Below are 16,562 nucleotides of genomic sequence, written 5' to 3' on the forward strand. Positions count from 1 at the left end.
AGTAGAAATATTATTAATAGGTATTAGAACAATGGTGGGGGGGCAATTTTCTAATTACAAAGATGGCAGTGTTCAGTAGCATAGGAACATGGGCGTTGGACTCAAAGAACACTGCTGTTCAGTCTTGGGGCCTATTTCATAGTGTTGTTAAGAGCACTGAATGAGATAATGCCTGTAAAGTACTTAGCACATTGCCTTGCACGAATGTACTCAATAAGCATTCTACATAGCGTTTTATTATTATAGACGCTAAGTTATTTTCTTTATCTGTAAACCTTATTTATGGGTGTATGTACTTATCTGTCTTGTATCAGAGTTATTTACATAAAGGCTAAACTACTGAACTAAGCTCCTTGTGGGGAAAACATGCTTGTCTGATTCATACACTAAACACAATAGGGCCTCGCATACTGAGGTGGCACTAAATCACAGTAGCTATCAAGTATTTTTAACCATGGCCTAAGGCAAGGTATATATTTTACATCATAACCAAATATATACAGATGTGACTGAATTTAGAAAATTTTGTAAGACAAACCTTACTATGTACAATGCACTCTGATATTTATTTTTCCATTCTATTTCGTTCCAGTGAAAAAGTTATCTCATCTTGACCCACTAAATTGACTACTGGGTCTCATCCTGTGGTTTGGAAATTCCTGGGCTAGACCACGAACCTGCCCAGCAAAGGTGGTGCTATGGTTAGTGGGAAGCTAACAGAAATGCTGAACAAGGGCCACATGGCAGCTGCTTTCAGGACACTAGGTCTAAATAGCAGAGATGAGGCAGATCATGATCACCAGGGGTGGGGAGGAGAGAGCTTTGACTCGGAAATGCTGAGGATTGCAAGTAAAAGCATCCAGTCCAGAGCTGGGTCATTCTAGCAGTCCTACCTAAAAAGAAAGGGAAAAAAGGAACAGGGATGAATTCCCTGGAAAGGAGGCTGGCAGTACAGAAGGCCAGGTGTGCATGGATATCTCTCGTGCTCCAGGAACTCTCTTTTTTCCAGATTTTTCTCTTCCTATCAAAAATAACTTGGGAGTGTTTTTTTTTTTTAAATCCTGAAAAGTGAAAAGACTATAAAGTTTGCATGTGTACACTTTAAAATCCTATTTAGAAAGGATTTTCTAATCCTTTAAAATCCTATTTAGTTGTCTTGTCCTGATTCAGTGGATTCAAAAACCCTCTCCCTTCCTTCCTGCTTTTCCCATTAGTCTAAACTTCACCTTTTCTGTATTATTTTCTTTGAACACGATTTTGGTCTAAGAGCTTTTGATTCTATAGCCTCATAACTATTTCAAGGTCCAGACCATTTTGTGATCTTACCTGCAGTCTTACAGTTTCAACTTTCAATTTCTTTTTGCTTCTATTTGATCCTTCTGCACAAGTTTGATTTTTCTCATTCTTTCATTCTCTGAGTCGAGCTATTTGTTGGGCAGTTATTATATGCTAGACATAGCCTACCTGCTGCTCAGGTGGCAGTGATCAGAAACAAGTGCCTTAATGTTGGAAAATGCCATCTCGGCTAAGGTGTCGACAATGAATGAGTGACGGGGAAGGCGTGTATGCAGATAAAATTTTTAAAGCCTTATGGTGTACACCAGAAATTGACATAACATTGTAAACTGACTATACTTCCATTAAAAAAAAAAAAAAAATATATATATATATATATATATATAAAACTCTCATTTAGAGGGGGAGAGTACAGCTCAGTGGTAGAGTGTATGCCTAGCATGCCCAAATGTCCTCGGTTTAATCCTCAGTACCTCCATTAAAAGTAAATAAACCTAATTATCTTACCCCCCCAAAAAAAACCCCTAAAAGCTATCATTTATGTTGCACTTACTGTGTGTAAGCACTATTGTAAGGTTTTTATACATATTGTCATTGAATCTTCACAACAACCCTGTGTGGTACCTGCTGTTATTATCCTCATTTAACCTGTGAAAAACCTGATGCTCAGAGAAGTGAAGAGAGCCCCCCAAGATCACACAGCTGGAATGTGACAGAGCTGGGATTATATCCCAGGCAGCTGTTCAATAGTACTGGTTAATCTCCCTCACTTATTTCTTCCTTCCTCCCCTCCCCTCAGGCAGCCTCCTGTTTGTTCACTGAATCTGTAACTCTGTGTCTGTTTTGTTGTGCTTGTTCATTTGTTTTGTTTTTTAGATTCCACATATTCGTGAAATCATACAGTTTTTGTCTTTCTCGATCTAACTTATTTCACTTAGCATAATACCCTCTAGGTCCATCCATGTTGTTGCATATGGCAAGATTTCATTATTTCCTATGACTGAGTGATATTCCGTTGTATCTGTGTGTGTGTGTGTGTATGTATACGCACACATATACCACATCTTCTTTATCCATTCATGTATTGATGGGCATTTAGGTTGCTTCCATATCTTGGCAATTGTAAATAATGCTGCCATGAACATAGGGATGCATACGTCTTTTCTAATTCGTGTTTTTGTTTTCTTTGGATAAAGCTGCCTGATAATGCTTGAATGAAATTGCCATCAGGTGCTGCGTATTTCATAGCCTTGTTGCTTTTCTTCCTCCAAGTGAGGGGTAACTTAGTCTCCCTCCTGCAGATTCAACATCTCAGTCCCTGGAGCAATTCTGATTTTAGACAGGAGGAATCCAGGCAGTTCCCACCTAGCCATGGGGGCTTCAGCACTGGGTTATCATTGTTGCCATATGTTGTTTCCCATTTCTGAAATCTGGGCTTCTTGGCTTTATCCCATGTATCCGAGTCTTTATCTTGTACAGATGGCTATGAAAATGCTTTGGAAATGTTAGAGTTTAATATATGTATGGTATCTAGCATAAGGTATGAGTACACAGTAGACTTTCAGTATATAGTAGCTTTGTTACCTGGAGCACAGCTTTGTTACTGGAGGTCAACCAAAGTCACAAGGAATTAAATTGTAGTATCTTTTCAAGAAGTGACATGCCCCTCTCCTCCAGAGATCTTTCTTGCCCTGTTCTCCACAGGGTGCTGCTCTCTCCGATTTTCCACTTAGACACATCTATGCTTCTTCCCAACCTGGTTCATCAGATGGACACTGGAATATTCTAAAAAAGCATGGATTCTGGAATCAGACAGATCTGTGTTTGGATTCTGGCTGTGTGACTTTAGGAAAGGTACTTAACTTCTCTCCAGTTTCTTCATCTGTAAGATTGTAAGTACCTCATAACCTTTGGATGATTGAATTAACCAAAATGCATAATGGTGCCTGGTAATGAATTAGTATTTAGTAAATATGAGCTTATCTTCCTTTCTTTCCTTCTCCCATGTACCTCTTCAAAGCTGGTCTTAGGCCATCAGACTTCTGAAGCAGTTCTCATTTCACTGTCATAAAAAAGTCTCATGTTTCACCCAGTGTTGTGCTCTCAACTTTGAGCTATTTTATTCTTGTGCAGGCTAATGTGCCACATTAACTTTCAGACCCCCAGGATTTTGTGTACCTAATTATTGCTTGACTAGCTCAGTTAATATTAACTGAGAATTTACTTTGTGAAAGGTACCATAGGAAATATTAATCCACCTCACTCCTGACTCTTTACATTGGGCTGACTTACCTGCCCTCCTTTTCAACACACCCTTGTGGGCCTCTCTGAAGCCAGCCCCAGTAGCTCCCTGGCATTCTTGCCCCTAATTAGTCCCGATTTGATTTTATTTGATCTTGTCTCCTTGTTTCTCTCCTTTGGCTGTGTACTCTGATTTTGATCATTCCCATCTTTGTCCTCTCCAGGATTTGATGCTTTCCCTAACTTTACCTTTGGCATTTGAATTTTGGCTGACTGGCATCATTTCTGGCTCAGCTCACCATTTTGGGCCTGGAGTTTCCTATTGCCTCAAGTGAAAGTACTTCCCTCTTGAATCAGTTTTTCTGAGCACTGGGTTCCTAAGGCTTGCTGAAGTCTGAATTCTGTCTAGCTGTGTCAGTCATGGTGGCCCAGGGTGAGGGTCGGGAGAGAGCAAGGGGGTGATAACAAATAGGGTGAGGGTAGGGTGAGAGCAGGGGTATGATAACCAATGAAAATTATGTGACAGGTCTTGCTGCCCTCAGGGAGCACACACATACACAGAGCATGGAATGACTGGTAGGTATCTAGTAACATAAATACAAGTTAATATTAAAATTGTCTTCTAGTATTTTTAAAAATATACATCAGTTAAAAGTATCTTTCAGAGGTGACTACTCAATTTACAGTCTAGACACTCTTAGACATGCTGATTTAATATGCTTTACAGATATTTACAAAATAATTTCCTAATCAGTTTTTCCCTTAAAAATACTTTTGTAGCTCATTTTCCTTTTAAGACTTTATAAGTTGAATCACTTTGCTGTACATCTGAGACATTGTAGATCAACTACATTTCAGTAAAAAATTAAAAAAATATATTTTAGACTATGTTATTCTCCTACAAAGAAAGTCCTTTTGCAATAGAGTTAATATAATGGAGACTTCTTAGCAGCAATGTCATGACTATATTTTTTTATAGTGTATAATTTTCACACTTTCGTTCTACAAGCTAAATCCACACTCAAATCTGATATACTCAGTTCTATGAAAATATGGTTTTCAGGAATCTAACCTTGAAGAATGAATAAGGACTATTGTTCATATTACTATTGTATCATTCACTTTTACTTTTTTTTCTTTTCATCTACTGCCATAGACTGCAAACAGGCCCAGGCTAGTGGGGAAGCAGTGGAGCCTGAGGAACGATGGGAAGGAATAGGAGAATTTAACAGTCTGTATACTGGCTTCCAAGGATAAAGAAATTGAAAAGGAATGGGTGCTGGGGAAAAAAGCATTCCTAATAGTGTTGTGATATTGTGATTTCTAACAAGAAATATATTTGGTCTTCATCCCCGTTTCTGGAATAGAGCTGCTAAAATTCTTGAAATTTCCTGGGAGACAGCAATAAAGGTGTCTTTTGTTATGTTAATGAAGTGACTTTTGGATCTTGTCTAAGGATGAGAGTTGGTTGCTAGGAGAACCAACCACGTGATTAAAGGGTTGGAACTTTCAGCCCCACCCCTTGACCTCCTGGGAGGGGAGAGGACTTAGGGGTTGAATCAGTCATCTTTGGCCAATAATTTAATCATTCATGCCTATGTAATGAAGCCTCCAGAAAAACCTAAAATGCCAGGGTTCAGAGAGTTGCTGCGTTGGTGAACAAGGGAGATTTGGGGAGAGTGGCCTGCCTGGAGAGGGCATGGAAGCTCCTTGCTCTTTCCCCATACCTTTCCCTATGCATCTCTTCCATCTGGCTGTTCCCTGGTTATATTCTTTTATCATAAACTGGTAATCTAGTAAAATCTAGTAAAATGTTTCTCCCAAGTTCTGTGAGTTGGTCTGTTAAATTAACTGAACCCAAGTAGGGGGTTGTTAGAACCTACACTCTAGCTAGTTGGTTGGAAACACAGGTGATAACCTGAAGTTTGGGTGGTGCACAGTCTTGTGGGACTGAGCGCTTAACTTGTGTAATCTTAGGCTATCTGCGTAGATACTGTCAAAATTGAGTTGAATTGTAGGACACCCATCTGGTGTTTGGAGAATTGCTTGTTGGTTTGAGGGACAAGCCCCACCCCACCCCCCAAGATGCACATAAACACATATTGGAATTGGGTGCAGAACCCAAATTAAGTGTTCAAAGGGACACACAGCAAATCTCAACGCTGAAGAACATCCATATGCTGATGTTCAGAATCAGACAGGGAGCTGCTGTCGGTATGTTGAAGCAGCCCTAGTTCATAGGGTACAGGGAGCGTTTGGGCTCTGGTCAAGTAAGTTGAAGTTAGGGAAGGCACGAGCTGCAAATTGAGGACCTGGACTACAAAGCAAGAATCCAAGGCAGGAGGCCACTTTTCTAGACTGAGCAAACCCACTGGGGTTTAAAAGCAGAGCCAAGTGTGAGCATGCTCCGGGTTTACTTCTGGTCTGCCAGCTTAAGCAGAGCAAGACTTCTCTCAACTACCAATCCTCTAGGTCTCAAGCCTTCTGAATCTGAACCTAACTGTCTGTTTATTGGGTTATTGTTTGCCCCTGTTTGGAAAGCCTCAGGGACTAGCAGGGCCAAGCTACAGGTTAAAAGTAGCCTTAGTTTGAGAAGTCTCATGGGGCTTCTGTCCATAAAAATCCTTTTTATGTACCACTTTCCAGGAATATTTGTATTGCTCAAGAAATATTTGTTAAGGATTCATTGTTATAGTTAATTTTATGAGTCAACTTGGCTAGGCCCAGGTACCCAGATATTTGGTCCAGTATTATTCTGGATGTTGCTCAGAAGATACTTTGTGGATGAGATTAACATTTAAATCAGTCGACTTTGAGTAAAGCATGCTACTCACAGTAATGTGGGTGGGCCTCATCAAATCAGTTGAAGGCCTTCATAGGACAAAGAGTGACCTCCTTCCAGGATGGAGGAATCATGCCTGAAGGTTGACTTGAACTTCAACATCAGCTCTTCCTTGGGTCTCCAGCCTGTGGGCCTCCACAACTGTGTGAACCAATTTCTTAAATCAACCAATATCTTTCTCTATATCCTATATATATAATATATAATCCCATATATAATACATATATGTAATTTTATATACCTTTTTATTGAAGTTTAGTTGATTTACAGTGTTGTATTAGTTTCTGGTATACAGCAAAATGCATTTGCTGTTATGCATATATATTCAGTTTTACGTATATATATTCTTTTTCGTATTTTCCATTTTAGGTTATTACAAGGTATTGAATAGAGTTCCTTGTACTATACCAGGTCCTTGTTATTTATCTGTTTTATATATAGTAGTTTGTATTTTCTAATCCCTAACTCTTAATTTATCCCTTATATATAATAAGAGATATATAATTTATAATTTTATATATCTTATGTAAATATAGATAGATAGATAAATAGATATCTTATTGGTTCTGTTTCTTGGAGAACCCTGACTAACACAGTTATCTAATAAGAAGTTAAATGAATTTCACTCCATTGAAGGTTGTTATTTCCTTATGTCATGTTTTCTTCCAAATGATTCCATTAATAGCATCTCTACCCTTTTCCTCCACTTGGCTCTATTTATAATGATAATGGAAAGAAAGTTGCTGAGCTGAGAAACTTTATTTATTAACTACATTTTGAAAACATCTACTTTCAAGACCTGTTTGCTTTCAACATTAAAACTGACCAGAAACATAATGATGTGTGGAAAAGCATTCCCTTGAGAATAAAATGTTGAACCCTGAAGGCTATTAAAGGACATTGTGGACATAATTGTTTGAACTGATTTCAGTTTTGAAAGTTCTTTCAAACACTGGGAGGGGGAGACATAAAAATGCAAGTGGTGATCTCACGGTTGACCAAACCTGCCTTCTGGCTTTTTTGGGAGCATAATGCCGTGTAGTTGCTTAGGGCTGTGATTTCTCTCAGGACAGATGTTATTTTCTTTTTTAGTTAGTTTGTTCTCTCGGGACAAGTTAATATTAAAATTCCTGTGTGGTCTTTGTTTTAAAATGCTTTTGTGTCCATCACATCACCAATACATTTATCAGCTTGAGAAATAGATTAGTATGAGGTAACTTAAATATGAGTGATTCTCCTGTGAATTTAGGTCAGATACTTTCTAAGCAATGAAGCTGCTAAATGTTGAAACTCCTTCTTCCCTGAAGGCATTTAAATCTTAGTTTTCATTGGACGTCTTCCTGGTGGCTGAAAGCTAGTAACTGTGGACATTCCTAAAGCTATTTTCCCAAGTTTCTTGTATTTTTCTTTTCTTCAGCTTCATGTTTGATCTTTCCAGCTGTTTATGTTTTGATTAAATGTTTTGTAAATATTCAATTTCCTTTATCATGCTCAGTAGAAAATTTGGATTTTGTGGTTGGAGACTACTATATTTATAAAAATTATTGTTTTACTGTGAAATTAGAGTCACCAATTAAAATTTACTTTTGTATTCACCATAGTATGTTAATGACGTTCTTAACTGGGCTACATACACAGCCAGCACCTAAAATTGTCCTTGAGAGGACACTCAACAAATACTTCTTCTATTAACTTCGTTAATAAAACCCAAGCAAAAGTTGGTGGTAAAGAGAATAGCAACCGCCCTATGCAGAAGAAGTGCTCTTTTAACAAATACCATTATATCCTCCCCCTTTTACCCCATTTACTACTTTAAAATACATACAAATAAGGTTTTCTTGTTTTAGTTCTTAAATTAAAACTTATAAAGAAACTTTGGAAGGATCCATAGGAAATGAATATTAATGATTATGTGGGACTGGGAGGTCCTAGGTAGATAGGACAGAAAAAGTCCTTTTAACTAGATACGTATCATTTTATAATTTTGTGCTTTTTAAAAATTTTATTTATTTTTTAAATTCAAGTATAGTCAGTTTACTATGTTGAGTCTGTTTCTGGTGTACAGCATAATGTTTCAGTCATACATATACATACATATATTTCTTTTCATATTCTTTTTCATCATAGGTTACTATAAGATATTGAATATAGTTCCCTGTGCTGTACAGTATAAACTTGTTGTGTATCTGTTTTATATATAGTAGTGTAGCAAATCTTAAATTCCCAATTTATCCCTTCCCACCCCCTTCCCCCCCGGTAACCATAAGTTTGTGTTCTATGTCTGTGAGTAATTATTTGCTTTTGAATCATGTGAAATTGTTCATTATTTAAAAGTTGAACTAAGGAAAAAAAGAAATTGCATAAATGAGGTGGATTTACAAGTCCCTTCCCTAGAAGTAGCCACTAAACTAATACAGATGCATCCCTTTGGAATGGCATTTATGTTTGGTGACTGTATTTGGATAGCTGTACAGGAGGAGCTATAATATTAATAAATTTCTGATGGTGTTTAAAATATCATATCATTGATAAAACTTATCATTTTAAATTGCCTCAAGCACCTTTGAAACCGAGTGAATCATTTTACAAAGTGTAACTTAAAAGTAGGTATGTTTATGCAAAATTTTGATATACTTTTATGCTTATTATAATAGGATTCTATTTATATAGCTGCCTCAGTTACTCATTTCTGCATAACAGATTACCCCAGATTTAGGGCTTAAAATGTTTGATTTGCTCACTAGCCTGTGATCTGGCAGTTTGGTCAGGGTTTAGCTGGGCTGAGTGTCAGCAGAGTTTAAGCCTGTGGTTGGGCTGATTCATTTGTCTGGTGATGGTTGGCTGGCTGTCAGCAGGGATGATGGAAGTATTTGGGCCAAGTGTCACTCACATTCCAGTAGGATATCTTGAACTTCTTCACAGTGTTGCTGGGTTCCACCAGCAGCAAGAGAGAGCAAGCTCCAATGTCTTAGTGCTTTTCCAGCCTCTGCTTGTGACATTCTTGCTCACGTCCCATTGGCCAAAGCTAGTCACAGAGTCAGTGTGGGAGGCCAAGCTGAGAGTCACTGTCTTGAAGGACTGTAGGCAGGCAATGGGTACAGGGAGATGTGATTCAATGAGGGGCCATTACTGTAACAATAATTGCTATAACTTCTAAAAGTATCCATTATTTCTTCAAAGCATTTATAGTAAACAAACTCAACTCATGATCAGGCAATTCTGTATACAACTGAGACCTAATGATAAGTTATTGATACTGTTCTCTGATTTAAGGCTTTAGTACACTTAATAATATTATGTAAAAAACTACGACATCACATCACTGCCTTGCTCCAAAATTTCCCATGACTTCTCATTACAACTAGAATAATATCAAAATTCCTTGACACCGACCACAGGCCCTAAGTGATTTTGTTTTTAATCCACATTTTCTTGACATCATGCTGTACCACTCAGTCCATAGTTTACTGTCCTTCAGCTATAGTGGCTTTTGTCCTGTTCCTTTAATGCATAAAATTCTTTCCCACCTCAGGGCCTTTCATTTGCCATTTCCTCACTGAAGTGACTTTCCTTCAGATCTTTGTTGGGGTGGCTTCCTCTCACTATTCGTTGCTCAGTGCAAATTTTACTTCTTTAGATATAACAAGAATGCTCTTTAGAGCATTCTTTCCTGACCATTCCTTCAGGAATCGCTCCTCCCATTCCAGACCACTCACTTTCCCATTTCTTTGTTTTATTTTCTTCATAACACTTCTTTTTAAAAATTATTTATTTGTTTATTTATTTATTTGCATAACACTTCTTTCTAAATTTTTTAATTTTTTAATGAAGTATAGTCAGTTTACAATGTTGTGTCAGTTTCTGGTGTACAGCACAACGTTTCAGTCATACATGAATATACATATATTTGTTTTAATGTTCTTTTTCACCATAAGTTACTACAAGATATCAAGTATAGTTCCCTTCACAACACTTCTTATTGCCTGGAATTATCTTACTCATTCAATTGTTTACTTGATTATTGTCTTACTCCCTCTACTAGTATATAAGCTCTTAAAGGGATAATGGTCTCTTCTGCACTATGTCAAACACGTGGTAGGTACTCAATAAATATTTGCCAAATTAATGAACCAGTTAACTAAAGGCCTGGTATACTCAGTCTTGATCCAGAAATTTGCCTTTATGGTGAGTAGGTTAGATCTTCTCTATGATCCTTTCCAACTCAAAATTTTTATCCTCGTTCATATAACTCAATTTTTAGATGAAGTTTGAACAGGGGGAAAAAACTGTCTATAACAAGGAATGTGGGAATGCATAAATAGTCTATATATTAATTGTTTCATGTTGGAAAAAAGTCTGTTTTAGTGATTTTCAAATACTTTAAAAAGTAGGTAAGGTTTAGAAAGAAGAATGATACTGCAACTTTAACTGAAAAAAATTAATAGCCATTCTTTTTCGTGTATCTACACCCAAGTATCTTTAAACAAACTTTTTTGATGTTTGAGATGCCGGGATTAACTAATTAGCAAGACACACCTCCGTGGGGCGTATATTCCAGCATGAAGGCAAATAATGATTTACATTAATGGGAAGATATTATTTGAGTACAGAGTGCTTTGGGAATACTATGGACATATTCATTCTAGTCTAGGATATGAAGAAGGGTCTTCTGGAGAAAAACATTAAACTGAGGCCAGAAGAATAGTAGAAGTTGTCTGGGAGAAAAGGACTTGGGGAATGATGTGCAGAGACAGAGGAAATAGCATGTGGGAAGTCTTGGATGCCTTACTTGGCCCACTGTCTTTTTGATTAATAGAGTGAGTCTGTCAAGGGTTTCTACAGACTCTTTGCCAATCTAATTTGCATTTCTCTATATACTTGAAAGTAATGCAATTGTTTTTCTTCAGAGTATTCATGGGATTCCAAATCATCCCAAATTCAGACGAAGCATTGCCATTATTTAAAAATGTCTTCTGTTCTAAACAATACGCTCAGTAGGTCTTTCCTGCTACCTGTTTCTCTTCTGATTGGTCAGAAATGTGACAGCTGGTCTTTCATGTGCAGTCTAAATCCTTTAGAATTTTTGGATCTTTCTGCACTGTAACATGTGCTATTGTATCATATTACTACATAATGCCATTGTAGTTTATTGGTGTTACTTAGCAAAACTTTTAACATATAGACTATAAAAAATTACCACATTTTCCCATGTTATTTTTTGTACTCAAATGGTGTTGTGTGAGGGGCATACTACTGCTGGAGACCATTTTCTGATGCACATATATCAAATTATATAACTTCAGGTTACTTCAGGTCAATAAACCAGAAGTCTAGTCCTGCCCAATGCAGTAGCCACTACCCCACATGTGGCTATTGTTGGAATATGGCTTAGTCCAAATTAAGATGTGTTGTAAGTGTAAAATACACACCAAATTTCAAAGACTTAGTACCCCCCAAAAGTAATATAAAACATCTCATGAACTCTTTTTTGTAATAATTACATGTGGAAAAGATTTTGGTTTTATTGGATTAGATAAAATGTTATTAAATTAATTTCACCTGTTTCTTTTTACTTTTTAAAATGTGGCTATTTGAAGATTTAAAATTGCATACCTGGCTGACATTTGTGGTTCACATTCTATTTCTTTTGGCTGGTACTGCTCTAGACTTCCTTATTTTGTGTGTGTTAGCAGAGGTTGAGGCTATCCCGAAGCCGTGGTGGTGTGGCTGTTAGTGGCATGAGGAGTCGTCACTGCTGGTTTTGGCCTTTGGATCGAATGGGTTATGGAAACATATCAACAACTGTGGATGCAGCGGAGACTTTGTTGGGGAAGAGGGATTGGAGAAAGAACCTTGACTAGTTGCTGTTGAAGTCCCACCTGAGGATAAGAGGCAGAGAGACCCCTAACAATATCATGTTTATGAAACGGGGACCATCGTTCCCGAGGAATTCCTGCTGCTTACTTTACTGTTGAAATCTCTTCGCAAGCCCTCCAGAAGGAAATACAATGTTACATCAGAAGAAAATTAACCTGAAGGAATAGAAGCTATTCCTCCCTAATCAACAAAATTCCTCTGTTCACATTTACTATTGCCAAGAATAAAGGCAAACCCTGTTTGCAGTTCTCTAGTGGTTTTCATCTTGGAGTACCTTAGTCACATTAATTCATGATCCATCCCAATTTGTGAAATGTTGAATAGTGAGTGTTATTATCGCATTTACAGATTAGAGAAGTCAGTGAGTGGAAAAGACTTTCCCAACTTACGTAGTATTGGGGAGAGCTCACCTTCCAGCACCAAAGAAGGGACATGGAAGGCCTTTCAAAAGTAGTTTTGAAATCATATTTGATATCTAATTATTTTGTCTGCACTCCATTCCAGCTCGGGCCTCGTGATTTCTATGAGTTCTAACGTGCAAGAAGTAGCAATTTGAAACTGGTAGGTGACATACTTAGATCTGTATTTGAGAAAAATGACACTATTTTATACAGTAATATCATGGTAAAGTTTTAAAAAGGCATCTTAAGTTTAAAAATTCAACCCTTGCTCTGGATATGTCTACTTGGAGAGTAGTACCCTGTTCCCTGTGGATATAAGTGCTCCTTATCTCCTATGTTGAGTACAACTCCAGTGGTCCTGATGTTTTCTTGTTTCTCACTTGGAGGTGACCTCTTTTCTTACCCATTGTTCTTTTGGTGTCTCCTCTGGCAACTAAGTCTTCTGTGAGTGTATGTTCCCCAGAGTTTTCTTAATTGTTTCCATTGTTTTAACTACCATCTCTTTATAAATATATTCTAATTAACTGCTCTAGTTCTGTATCTCTAGTGGATTTAGTCCTATCTAGAAATAACATGCTTGGGGGGCGGGATGGGGATGCAAAATGGATGAAGGAGACCAAAAAGTTCCAAACTTTCAGCTATAAAATGAAGTCACAGGGATGTAATGTACAGCATGGTGACTATAGTTAATAATATTGTACTGCATATTTGAAAGTTGTTAAGAGATATCTTAAAAGTCCTCATCACAAGAGAAAAAAGAAATGGTGATGGATTTTAATGAGATTTATTGTGGTGATCATTTCACAATGTATACAAATATCAAATTATTATGTTGTATACCGGAAACTAATATAATGTAAGGTGTCAATTAAAACTGAAGAAAAACAATTTTTAAAATGACTTGGCTAAAATATGACTGCATAAAAATTTCACTAAAGCCTTTCCTCTTTATTAGGAAAAAAATCACATTATTTTCATCAAGTCTCAGTACAGAAAAATCAGAAAGTACAGACAAGTAAAAGAATATAATAACCCCCATAATCTTATACAGAAAAGGATTAACACTGCTATTATCTCAATGTATAGTTTTCTAAATTATTTTCTCTGTATGTATCTATATGTGTCTATTGTGGGGGAAGGTATCATAATACTGTTTTCTAACCTATCATGAACCTCTTTCCATTTTAACACATAAAGTCATGTATCATTTTTGAAAGTGTGTGGAGTATTCAATTATATACTCATATATTTAACCAAATTCCTGATTTGGGACTTTATTTCCAATGTACTGATTTGACAAAAGGATTTTGGGGGGGGAAGGGGGAGGTAATTAGGTTTCTTTATTTATTTATTCTTAGAGTAGGTACTGGTGATTGAACCCAGACCCTCATGCATGCTAAGCATGTGCTCTGCCTTTGAGCTATACCGTCTCCCGCTGATATGAGAAAGAGTGATTACGTGAATTCCTGTTGCTTGTGTCACACACATGACACTTATCACACATGCTTGATATAGTGGTTACTTGAGCTTTGGCATATCTCCTCAAAATGATTCTATAAATTTTGAGAGCAGATCTTATATTTCTTTGTGTCTCCCGTAGAATTTAGCATTGGCCTTGCATATGGGAGGCATTCAATAGATGTTTGTTGAATGAATGGAGAGATGAGGTACTCATCCTGAGGCAATCACTGATCTGCTTTCTATTGCTATAGACTCATTTTCATTTTCTAGAATTTTATATAAATTGCATCATACAGTATGTACCCCTTTCGGTGTGGCATCTTCCACTCACTTAAGATAATTATTTTGAGTTTCATCCAGGTTGTTATGGATATCATGTTGTAGCATGTTGGGGGGGCGACTGACAACAGTTATGCACTATTTCTTGTGGAAGCCTGCCAGTGAAGCCTCTCCATTGCAGACAATCTCCCTACCTGTTTGATCTCTCCTCTTGAATATCTCACAGTCAAATGGAACACGTCTAAAATGGAACTCTTTATGCAGTGCAACCCCCCACCCCCAAAAACCCTCCTCCAAAACCTGGTTGCTCCAGTCTTTCCCAGGCTAGTAAATGATACCATCTTTCATCCAGTTGAATGGGTCTTCCTAGTTGCTGGGTCATCCTCTTGAATATATCTTTGCTCCATCATCCTCTTTTCTGTCTCTACAGCCACTGCTTTGGCTTTTGCCCCTATCCAGCTCAGAGAAATCATGGTGAGTTGAAAACATACATTGCCTCTTATCACTTTTACACTTAAAACCCCTTAATATATCCCTTGCACTCATCCTACAGGTCTGTTTTTCGAACCTTTTGATTCCAGAGTTGCCAGGAACTTTTAGATTTCTAACCCTCCAAATTTGAGCTCCTGTAAGAATTAAGTGCATAGGTCTTGTGTTGAGAAGTCAGTTCTGCAACCATCTGGACAGAAGAGGGCAGGGTTAGAATCATCCCAGAATCCTACACAGAAAATAGAGTTAGTGTAGTTTATGGCTTGTGTCTCCCTTGATGTTAGAAAATCTGTACAGATCCTTTTCCATTCTTTCCTGCCCCTGACTCTTCAAGCTCGCTCTTGACCTTTCCTTGAAGCCCAGTGAAGAGCTCACTTATCTAACTAAAGGGATGGAACATGTTGGTTTCTTTTCATTTAGCAAGTGTGTATTTATTTATTTATCTATTTAAACACACATCACCTCCCATGTATCTATCTGTCTATCTATCTATCTCTCTATATATATTCTGTCTACTAATCTGGTCTAGACAATTTTGTGAGCCACAGGGGAATAGAAACCTTTCTCCTTACTCTGTTCCTTATTTCAAGCTATGGAGCAAGGAAAGGGCTAAGCAGACACCCTGTGGACTCTCCATAAATACCCATTACATTCAATCAAGGGCCAGATGAGTGTTTCAAAGAAACACAAATTGAGCCAAGAGGCCAAAAAGATGTCCTAATACTTTTCAACTTGTTCTTTAATCAGAGTTAATGCAATCGAAATCCTTTTAGTTTCACATCTATTAGGCACACAGCAGACTGGCAAATGCTTCTGGATGGACAAAGCCTCAACCATGGCTTGGTGCTCTTTGGTGTGTGTGCATGTGTCCAAGCATGTCCACATATGCCTCTGTCATCTCTATCTTGCTGACTTTCTAGAAATCCATAATTAAATGGGTCTTGTCCAACCACTGGGGAGCATGGTAGGCAGAATTCCAAGATGACTTCCAAGATTCTTGCCCTCTGGTCTACACCCCCTGTATATTCCCAGCCCGTCAAGTGTAGTCCAGACTTGTGGATCTGCTCTGGGATCACTCCGATGATTAGATTATATTACATGACAAAGGTAAAGAGATTCTGAAGATGTAATTAAAATCCCTTCAGGAGAAGAAAGATGTTCTCCAGCTGACCATGGCCAATTAGCTCTGTTTTAAACTGATGATGGAGAGTGATAGGCTCGAGAGCCTGTGGATGCTGAGGGTGTCAATCCTTTAATAACCACGAGGAACCAAATACAGACAACAACCTGAATGAATTTGAAGGAGGACTCTGAGCTCCACAGGTGAACGCAGCCCGGTGGACAACTTGATTGCAGCTTTTGTGAGACCCTGAGCAGCACAGCCAGCTCAGCTATACCCGCACTCTGGACCCCCCAGAAACTGAGAGAATACATGTGTATAGTTTTAGGCCAGCACCAAGTTTGTAGCAATTTGTTATGCAGCAATTAACAATAATACAGTGGATACCCAGCTGGCATTTAAATTTCTTCCCGTTATGTTAGTTTGCTAGAACAGCCATAACAAAGTACCATGAACTAGGTGGCTTAAACAATAATAAACAGAAATTTATTTTCTCACAGTTCTCATAGAGGCTGTGTGTGCATGATCAAGGTGCCTGCAGGTTTGGTTTCCTCTG

Source organism: Camelus dromedarius, chromosome X (assembly GCF_036321535.1).
Source record: "Camelus dromedarius isolate mCamDro1 chromosome X, mCamDro1.pat, whole genome shotgun sequence".
Classification (NCBI taxonomy): Eukaryota; Metazoa; Chordata; class Mammalia; order Artiodactyla; family Camelidae; genus Camelus; species Camelus dromedarius.